Source organism: Macrobrachium nipponense, chromosome 33 (genome assembly GCF_015104395.2).
Source record: "Macrobrachium nipponense isolate FS-2020 chromosome 33, ASM1510439v2, whole genome shotgun sequence".
NCBI lineage: Eukaryota > Metazoa > Arthropoda > Malacostraca > Decapoda > Palaemonidae > Macrobrachium > Macrobrachium nipponense.
In genome coordinates, this window is record NC_087219.1 from 29,379,969 (window position 1) to 29,388,895 (window position 8,927).

An 8,927-nucleotide genomic window follows, 5' to 3' on the forward strand; every position below is an offset into this window, starting at 1 on the left:
TAATGTCTTTCAAATATTGTGGTTTGACCATCCAGGGACATAAATTCCTTTACAAAAATCGCGAAACCGGCCGGTCATTCCAACGGTCCACTACAGAGACATTTTCGATAAGGACTTGTCATTTTTGCTCTCGTGACAATGACGCCAGCGGAAACCACAAAGGCCACAAGTGCGACCAATTTTATGAAAAGGCAGGAGCATAATCCCGGCGCAATGATGCTTGTGCGCTCAGGGAAGCCTGAGGGAGGTGGCTGGGAGAGTTGTTGGAGAAGGGGGGGGGGGGGGGGGGGGGAGGGGGGGGGGGGGGGGGGGGGGGGAGAGCCGAACTAAAGACTTTGGAGGTCAAGTCAGTCGGCTGCAAGGCAGCGTGATGAAAGGAGGTGGTCTCTGTGCGCTGCTCGTCGTGACGATACTCCCGCTCGCTACTAGGTCGAGGTTGTTGACAGATTATCTGACGATTATCAGTCTTTATATCGTTATATACAAATGACATCTGTCGTCGTGGTTCGCACGGTCCACGACGCAGTCCCTTCGACGCGGCTGAGGGAAAATTAAAGTGATTTTTTAAATGATTCTTCGATGCTGGATTTTCTTCGTGACAGTTTGCAAATGGCAACAACTTCGAAAACTGAGCACTTTAACGTGAGGAAAAGGATTAACTAGCTCCGGATGAGCGGACAAATAGATATCATTGTAATATTAACCTGAATATATATAGTATATATATATATATATATATATATATATATATATAGATATATTATATAATATATATATATAATTTTTTGCCATCACACACTTTAATCAGAGAAGTTAAAGGTTACAATTTTATCATTGTATGTATGTCTTGATTGTCCATAGACAAATGGCAGTAACAAACACGCACGCACACACACACACACACACACACACACTCATTCTTTAAGCCAGACTAACTCTAGAAAACAAATGAGTACACCATCATAACCTTATGACATTAAAAATAATATTATCTTTGCAGTGGTCTTTGTTATAAACCTGACCACAATTACTATTTAAAAAAAATATATGTTAATTTACTTCATTTGGAACCAGTGACGAGGCGCACCAGAAAAACCCCTAATTTGGAAAAGCATTGCGATGTAACGCGAGGAGGAAGGAAACCGTCTAGAAAACTTCACAACTTTTGGAATAACATTATATTTTAAAAATTGAGTATTTGTGAGGATAACCTGAAGCACATTTAGAACTCGCTTCAGTGAGAAAAAACATAGGAAGATAGAGGGCAAAAGGTTTTGCTACCTGAAGAGAATTGTATGAGAGTAATTATGAGATAAACGTAAAAATTGGGCCAATTGATAACTGGAAAGCGGAGGACGGGAATGGAAAAGGCACAACAAAAACTGGAAATCGGAATAGAAACCTAAAGATATGGAGGACATATGACATTTTCAAGTGAAATTTTAAAAAATCTTTAAAGATATTACAAAAAATGTTTCGCATAGCAAAATCAGGTACGTATTTACATCCTAATATATTTTGAGTGAAATATATTTATTGAGGTACAGATTATTATTAGTATTAGTATTTTCATATGCTGTTCATATGAGGCTCACCAGAAGTACGTCAAACCCCGGACAAAACACTTCAACATCCACCATTATCTTTTATGCTTGAATGTTTAGGTCGTTTCCTCTCCTATAATTATTTACCTCCTTCCTTCCTTAATTTCAGAATTTAATGACATTTATCACTGGCCCTTCGCCAACCTATCATATTCCAGTCTCCCCACAAGACCGAACCATCTCAAAATTCCATGAGCTCTGGTTTTATCTACGCTGAGACTTTTACTGACCTTGCAATGTATTTTCATCATTTTTGTCCTTTTGTGCAGTTATTTATGCATGTGCGCTCTGTGTTTTAATATATATATATATATATATATATATATATATATATATATATATATATATATATATATAATATATATATATATATATATATATATATATATATATATATATATATATATATATATATATATATGATAGGATTAAAAGTTTCATTTTCGCTGTCTTTTCTAACTAGGCAGTGCCTTAATACATGGCAGTTAGTGGACTTCGGTGGCTTGCATCTATACGGCCGACTGACGAACGAGACCAACAAATTCTTTCTAAAAGTACTTTCACGACTATCGAATAAATTTCACAAACCCAGCTATCTTATTTCTATATATATTAGTAGTTGCGATTCGATAACTACTCCTTTTTAACACTATTTGTTTACTAGCCTGTTATTGTGGTATTCCGTTTGCACCAGATCGCAACAGCCTGGGGCCAGCTCCAGTCACGTATATTAATTGATCCGCTGATCATCCATGTTTTTTTTTTCTTTTTAATTCAGTTTGCGCACTCCTGAACGTATCTAGTTCCGTAAGCTCCATTATTGTTGTCTGGAATGGAAAATTAAAATTCCTTAATACATTTTTTTTTCACAATTTAAAAATCTGTTTGGCCTGAAAAAAAATCCTCTGAAAGATTTTGTTTAAATTATATAATTTGTTCGCACAAAAACGGTCTTAAAGGTTTTTTCATTGTTATTTTTTTACAATTTAAAAATTTATTTGGCCTAAAAAAAATCCTCTGAAAGATTTTGTTTAAATTATATAATTTGTTCGCACAAAAACGGTCTTAAAGGTTTTTTCATTGTTTTTTTTTCACAATTTTAAAATTTGTTGGTTTAAAAAAAAATCCTATGAAAGATTTTTGTTTAAATTATATAATTTCTTTGCCCCCAAAAAACCCTTAAAGGTTTTTTCATTGTTATATAAATTTTAGCCTGAAAAATTGCCGCCAATAGATATTTTCCTAATATAATTTCTTAGCCTGACTAAATATTCCCTTTTTTAACCTGACAAAAAAATTCCTTTAATAGATTTTTTAAATAATTATTTATTTTTTAGCCTGAAGGATTTCCCTCAATAAATTTTTCAAATATAATAATATCTTAGCCTGACAGAAAATTTTTAATAAATTGTAGAATGATTATACAATCTCTTTAACCTGACAGAAAAAATAATCCCGTCATACGGTTTTTCAATAATTATGTAATTCTTCTACCTTGAAAAAACTCTCCTTAATAGAATTTTCAAATATGATAATATCTTATCCTGACATAAAGAAATTCCTTAATAAATTTTATCATGATTATATAATCTCTTTAACCTGACCCAAAAAATCCTTTAATATATTTTTTTGATAATCATAGAATTTTTCTAGCTTGAAAAAAACTTCCCTTAATAGATTTTCCAAACAAAATAACTTCAGCACCACAAATACATTTCTCAATAAATTGTATCATGATTATACAATCTCTTTAACCTGACCAAAAAAAAAATCTCCAAATATATCTAAATATAATAATATCTTAGCCTGACAAAAGAAAATTCCTTATTAAATTGTATCATGCTTATACAATCTCTTTAACCTAACAAAAATCCCGTAATATATTTTTTCATAATTATATAAAGCATATTTTCAAAGAGACCAACCCAACCCAGACATGATTTCCGTACAGCAGAACCAGAACCTTTTGACGCACTACATCTAAGTGAGGGAGAATTGACGGAAATAGCCTACATGTAACATATAAAAAATGCGCATAGAATGACACTGAACATAGAAGTGACACTCCTGGAATCAACCAGCACTAACTATTAAGTCTGGAAGATTTTTTTTTTTTTTTTTTTTTGAGTTGGCATTTTTTGTTTATCAAATTATTTGCTTTTAAAATAAACCTTGAGGTTTGTGAATCAGGAGTCCTGTTGAACTATTTGCTAATAATAATAATAATAATAATAATAATAATAATAATAATAATAATAATAATAATAATAATATGCTTTATTAAAAGTAATGGCTACTTCAGCAGTGTTACGCTTGTAGAGTTTCTTCTCTGTTTTTCGAATAGAGGTTTTTTCGGTGTTACTTAAACAATATTATTATTATTATTATTATTATTATTATTATTATTATTATTATTATTATGGCAAATTCAGAACAAACAAAGTGTCTTTATGCATCCTATAATAATAATAATAATAATAATAATAATAATAATAATAATAATAATAATAATAATAATAATAATATGCAGCGATCTAAAGTTCTCTGGATGTTAACATCACACATGTCCATTTAACATTTAAGCGCATCACGAAAGCGTCTATTCAAAAATAACAAGAAATGAATATTCCTGCAGAAAAACATATGGCTTCCGTAAGTGCAATATGGTTTTACATTCTTCAAAGTTCATAGGTAAACGTCGGTTTGCAAATGGAAAACAAAATAATTATTCATTTTCATTTTCAACCACCCTTTAGATATTCTCACATTTATTGTTTTTTTGTGACATTTGAATGTTGAATATCTCTTTCTCATATTTTTATGATTTCATTTTTTTCTTATAATTTTTCATCATCATTCGAGCTTGGTGACAATATTTCATAGGACGATTTCATTTTTATTATAATTCGAAAAGAATGGGATTTTTGTTCGTCCCAATGCTTTAGATTTTCCATGACACTTCGAAAAAAAATGTTGGTGTTTGTTTTAGTTAATAAAAGATGAAAAATTGCACGTTCAACATCGTCAGCCATATCAGCATTATGCCACAAAATGCCAAAGTCCTTTTATCCACTCGCTTTAAAATTCAACGAGTTTTTCTATCTGAAATCTAAAATTAATCTAATCTTTTGTTTTTCGAATCTGGAATCTAATCTTAATTCTTTTGTTCAAATCTATTTTTCTTAATCTTAATTCTTTTAGTTTTTCGATCTGAACACTAAACTAATCTTAATTCTTTTTAGTTTTTAGATCTGAACACTTACCTAATCTTAATTCTTTCAGTTTTTCGATCTGAACACTAAACTAACCTTAATTCTTTCAGTTTTTCGATTTGAACCCGAAAATAATCTTATTTGTTTTAGTTTTTATATCTGAAATCTAAAGTAATCTTAATTCTATTTAGTTTTTTGAGCTGAAATCTAAACTAATCTTAATTCTTTTTAGTTTTTCGATCTGAACACTAAACTAATCTTAATTCTTTTAGTTTTTCGATCTGAACCCTAAACTAATCTTATTTCTTTCAGCTTTTCGATCTGAACACTGAACTAATCTTAATTCTTTAAGGTTTTCGATCTGAAATCTAAAATATCTTAATTCTTTCAGTTTTTTTTTTATCTCAACCCCTGAAGAAACTGAATTTTATCCTTGACTAAGTTTTTCGACCTAATCTGAACCCTAAACTAAATCTTAATTCTTTTTTTTTAGATTTTCTATCTTGAACACTTAACTATCTCATTTTTTCAGAGTTTTTTTTTTTTTATCTCACACTCCAAAAATAAACTAATCTTAATTCTTTCAGTTTTTCCATCTGAACCCTAAACTAATTTTCTTTTATTCTTTTTAGATCTTTCGATCTGGAACAAGAAAACCTAATCTTAATTCTGTCTAGTTTTTCGATCTGAACCCTAAACTAGTCTAATTATCTTTTTAGTCTTTCGATTCTGAACCCCGAAACTAATCGTTAATTCTTCTAAGTTTTTGTTTTTTCGATCTGAATCCCTAAACTAAGTCTTATTCTTTTAGTTCTCGAATCTGAACCCCGAAAACTAATCTTAAATTCTTCTAGTTTTTCGATCTGAATCCCTAAATAATCTTTAATCTTTTAAGGTCTTCGATCTTGAAACCCTAAACAATTTTCTTGAATTTCTTTTAATTTTTAATTTTTCAACTTCTTATTTTCCTGTGTTGGTATTATTTATTTCTCCGGTTTTATTTCGCAAGTGGCAGTCATTGAATGGAGTACAAATTCAGGCCAAAGGACAAGCACTGGGACCTATTGAGATCATTTAGCGTGAAAAAAGGGAGAAACTGAGAGTAAAAAAGGCTTATAAAGGTGTAACTTGAGGGAAGCCTCGCAGTTGCACTATGAAACAATATTGTTAGGAGAGGGGTAAGGAAAGTAAGATGGACGGGAGGAAAATATGAAAGGAGGCGCAGTAAAAGGAATGCAAGGGGTTACAGGTTGGGGCCAAAGGGACGCTTCAACACTAAACTAATCTTAATTCTTTTAGTTTTTCCATCTGAACCCTAAACTAATCTTTATTCTTTTAGTCTTTCGATCTGAACCCGAAACTAATCTTAATTCTTCTAGTTTTTCGATCTGAACCCTAAACTAGTCTTTATTCTTTTAGTCTTTCGATCTGAACCCGAAACTAATCTTAATTCTTCTAGTTTTTCGATCTGAATCCTAAACTAATCTTTATTCTTTTAGTCTTTCGATCTGAACCCTAAACTAATCTTGATTCTTTTAATTTAATTTTTCAACTTCTTATTTTCCTGTGTTGTATTATTTCTCCGGTTTATTTCGCAAGTGGCAGTCATTGAATGGAGTACAAATTCAGGCCAAAGGACAAGCACTGGGACCTATGAGATCATTTAGCGTGAAAAAAGGGGAAACTGAGAGTAAAAAAGGCTTATAAAGGTGTAACTTGAGGGAAGCCTCGCAGTTGCACTATGAAACAATATTGTTAGGAGAGGGGTAAGGAAAGTAAGATGGACGGGAGGAAAATATGAAAGGAGGCGCAGTAAAAGGAATGCAAGGGGTTACAGGGAGGGGCCAAAGGGACGCTTCAAAGGACCTTAAGACCTTACATAACTCTCTACTTATCAGAGATTTATTCTCTAAAAATAATGTATATGGACTTATTATTATTATTATTATTATTATTATTATTATTATTATTATTATTATTTTTTTTTTTTTTTTTTTTGCTCTATCACAGTCTTCCAATTCGACTGGGTGGTATTCATAGTGTGGGGTTCCGGGTTGCATCCTGCCTCCTTAGGAGTCCATCACTCTTCTTACTATGTGTGCCGTTTCTAGGATCACACTCTTCTGCATGAGTCCTGGAGCTACTTCAGCCTCTAGTTTTTCTAGATTCCTTTTCAGGGATCTTGGGATCGTGCCTAGTGCTCCTATGATTATGGGTACGATTTCCACTGGCATATCCCATATCCTTCTTATTTCTATTTTCAGATCTTGATACTTATCCAATTTTTCCCTCTCTTTCTCTTCAACTCTGGTGTCCCATGGTATTGCGACATCAATGAGTGATACTTTCTTCTTGACTTTGTCAATCAACGTCACGTCTGGTCTGTTTGCACGTATCACCCTATCCGTTCTGATACCATAGTCCCAGAGGATCTTTGCCTGATCGTTTTCTATCACTCCTTCAGGTTGGTGCTCGTACCACTTATTACTGCAAGGTAGCTGATGTTTCTTGCACAGGCTCCAGTGGAGGGCTTTTGCTACTGAATCATGCCTCTTTTTGTACTGGTTCTGTGCAAGTGCTGGGCATTCACTTGCTATGTGGTTTATGGTTTCACTTTTCGTATTGCACTTCCTACATATGGGAGAGATGTTATTTCCGTCTATCGTACTTTGAACATATCTGGTTCTTAGGGCCTGATCTTGTGCCGCTGTTATCATTCCTTCAGTTTCCTTCTTTAGCTCTCCCCTCTGTAGCCATTGCCAATTGTCATCGCTGGCTAGTTCTTTAGTCTGTCTCATGTATTGTCCGTGCATTGGTTTGTTGTGCCAGTCCTCTGTTCTTTCTGTCTTTCTCCTGTCTCTGTAATTTCTGGGTCTTCGTCTGCTTTTATTAGTCCTTCTTCCCATGCACTCTTTAGCCACTCGTCTTCACTGGTTTTCAGATATTGCCCCAGTGCTCTGTTTTCGATGTTGACGCAGTCCTCTATACTTAGTAGTCCTCTCCCTCCTTCCTTTCGTGTTATGTATAGTCTGTCCGTATTTGCTCTTGGGTGTAGTGCTTTGTGTATTGTCATATGTTTCCTGGTTTTCTGATCTATGCTGCGGAGTTCTGCCTTCGTCCATTCCACTATTCCTGCGCTGTATCTGATTACTGGCACTGCCCATGTGTTTATGGCTTTTATCATATTTCCGGCGTTGAGTTTTGACTTCAGTATCGCCTTGAGTCTCTGCATATATTCTTTCCTGATCGTGTCCTTCATCTCTTGGTGTTTTATATCTCCTCCTTCCATTATTCCCAGGTATTTGTATCCTGTCTCATCTATGTGTTTGATGTTGCTCCCATCTGGTAGCTTTATCCCTTCAGTTCTCGTTACTTTGCCCTTTTGTATGTTGACTAAGGCGCATTTTTCTATTCCAAACTCCATCCTGATGTCCCCAGATACAATCCTTACAGTCTGGATTAGGGTATCTATTTCCTTGATGCTCTTACCATACAGCTTGATGTCGTCCATGAACATCAGATGGTTGATTCTGTTGCCTCTTTTCTTGAGTTGGTACCCGGCATCCATCTTCTGTAGTACTTTTGTCATGGGAATCATGGCTACTACGAAGAGTAGTGGGGACAGTGAGTCGCCCTGGAAGATCCCTCTCCTGATATTAACCTCTGCTAGTCTTATTCCAGAGCTTGTAAGTATTGTATTCCAGTTGCGCATTGTATTTTTGAGGAAGCTGATGGTATTTTCCTCTGCCCCATATATTTTCAGGCATTCTATTAGCCATGTGTGTGGTATCATGTCGAAGGCTTTCTTATAGTCTATCCATGCCATGCTTAGGTTGGTTTTCCTTCTCCTACTGTTCATTACCATTTTGTCTATCAGGAGCTGGTCTTTTGTGCCCCTACACTTCCTTCTGCAGCCTTTCTGTTGGTGGGGGATGGTGTTTGTCTCCTCTAGGTAGTTGTATAGCCTTTCACTGATGATACCTGTTAGTAACTTCCACATTATTGGTAGGCAGGTGATAGGCCTGTAGTTACTGGCTATATTTCCCTTACTCTTGTCTTTTTGTACTAAGGATGTTCTTCCTGTGGTCATCCATTTGGGTGCTTGGTGATT

At 34.2% G+C, this 8,927-nt stretch overlaps 1 pseudogene; it reads left to right on the top strand.

Moving 5' to 3' along the window:
* The first annotated feature begins 361 nt into the window (after positions 1–361).
* Positions 362–8,927, top strand: part of LOC135202716 (PDF receptor-like) — a 73,043-nt pseudogene continuing 64,477 nt past the window's right edge.